This window comes from Octopus bimaculoides, chromosome 17 (genome assembly GCF_001194135.2).
Source record: "Octopus bimaculoides isolate UCB-OBI-ISO-001 chromosome 17, ASM119413v2, whole genome shotgun sequence".
In the NCBI taxonomy this organism is placed as follows: domain Eukaryota; kingdom Metazoa; phylum Mollusca; class Cephalopoda; order Octopoda; family Octopodidae; genus Octopus; species Octopus bimaculoides.
In genome coordinates, this window is record NC_068997.1 from 19073793 (window position 1) to 19075252 (window position 1460).

Below are 1460 nucleotides of genomic sequence, written 5' to 3' on the forward strand. Positions count from 1 at the left end.
TGTGTGTGTGTGTGTGTGTGTGAGAGAGAGAGAGAGAGAGAGAGAGAGAAGAAAGCATTAAGATGTCTGATGTCAAATGTCAAATAAGTTAGCGTCGAATCGACGACACCAAAGAAGGGGCGCTAAAACGGCTCTTACTCCACACCCCGTGCTTATAAAATTCTGTTTGAACTGTTGCAGGGAAGACATAAGCAGAGACAAAATTCCAAGAAAACGATATTCTGGAGATAAAGGACAGAGCAAAATGGTCGAGAGGATGCTTGAACGGTGGAGTTAGGAAACCAACCAGCTCCAAGAAACAGGAGCCATTAGGGTAGCGATAGAAAAGACATAGAAAGGAGACAGCACACTTGTGGACCAAATACTGGAGTATGTAACGTATTTATTGAAATTCGATCTCTAACGATATTTGGACATCCTAATTGTATTCTTATTTAATTTTTCTAATGAGTATTTGCTTAACAAAATTTAGGTAATTAAGATGTTCAGCAAAACACTATTCAATACAAGATAAAGGGGAAAAAACGTCAGGACGACAACGACAAGACGACGACGACAGGACGACGAAGACGAAGACGACGGGTCGACAACGACGACGATGACGGGTCAATAACTACGATGACCATGAAGATGATGATAATCAGGATCATCATCATCTTCGTGATAAATCATCTCAGCGACGACGGCGAGCCCTCCGCCAATCTTGAAGCTTCTGAATTGCCGTTTCTAAAACCTTTTCCTTAACTTGACGCTGACTCCAATAACAACAACAGCAACGTCGACAAAAACACAGCGATTAGGACGATAACAATGATTATAATAATAATAATAAAGAGGAGGAGAGAATGCTCATGAAACTTACCTATTATTTCTGTTTGCTGTTTCTTTTTTTTTTTTTTTTTTTTCTAAGCGCGTGTTATCTTTTTTCCACTTGTGTGATAAGTAAAGACCAGTCGAAGTAATCAGCTCTTACTGTTGTAGTGCGGCTTGCAGTGAACCAGTTTAGAATTGAATCGTATTTTAAAACAAGTCGTATTTATAAACCATTCAGACTCAAGTATTTTCACTTTTGATTCAAGCTTAGCTTTTGTTGTTTATTTTCGTTTTTGTTTCCCCTTGTGTTTGTTTTATATGTTTTTCATTTATAGTGGTGTGTTTTGTTTTGGCGTTAATATCATTATCATCATCATCATCATCATCATCATCATTATTATAATTATTATTACTATTAACAATTGAATATAGACGACATCACTTAAGAAGAGTGTTTTAAAAGCTGATTGGACAACTAAAAAAACAGAAAATGGCGAAGGGTGATAATTATTTCACTGCTCTTGAAGAATGATTGGCTCATTGCTCTATAGAAACGGATTTAGAAAAATGCACACACGCGCGCACTCGCACTCGCACACACACATACCTACATACATACATACATACATACATACATACATACATAT

The 1460-nt window shown here is 37.2% G+C and overlaps 1 protein-coding gene across 1 annotated transcript in view; it reads right to left on the minus strand.

Annotated features, from left to right (window-relative positions):
• The window catches only part of LOC128249671 (carnosine synthase 1-like), a 35151-nt gene extending 33939 nt beyond the window's left edge, over positions 1–1212 (minus strand). The window contains exon 1 of the mRNA XM_052973884.1: positions 863–1212. The gene's annotated coding sequence lies outside the window, so the exon portion shown is untranslated. The remainder of the gene's footprint in view (positions 1–862) is intronic.
• Positions 1213–1460: the final 248 nt, after the last annotated feature.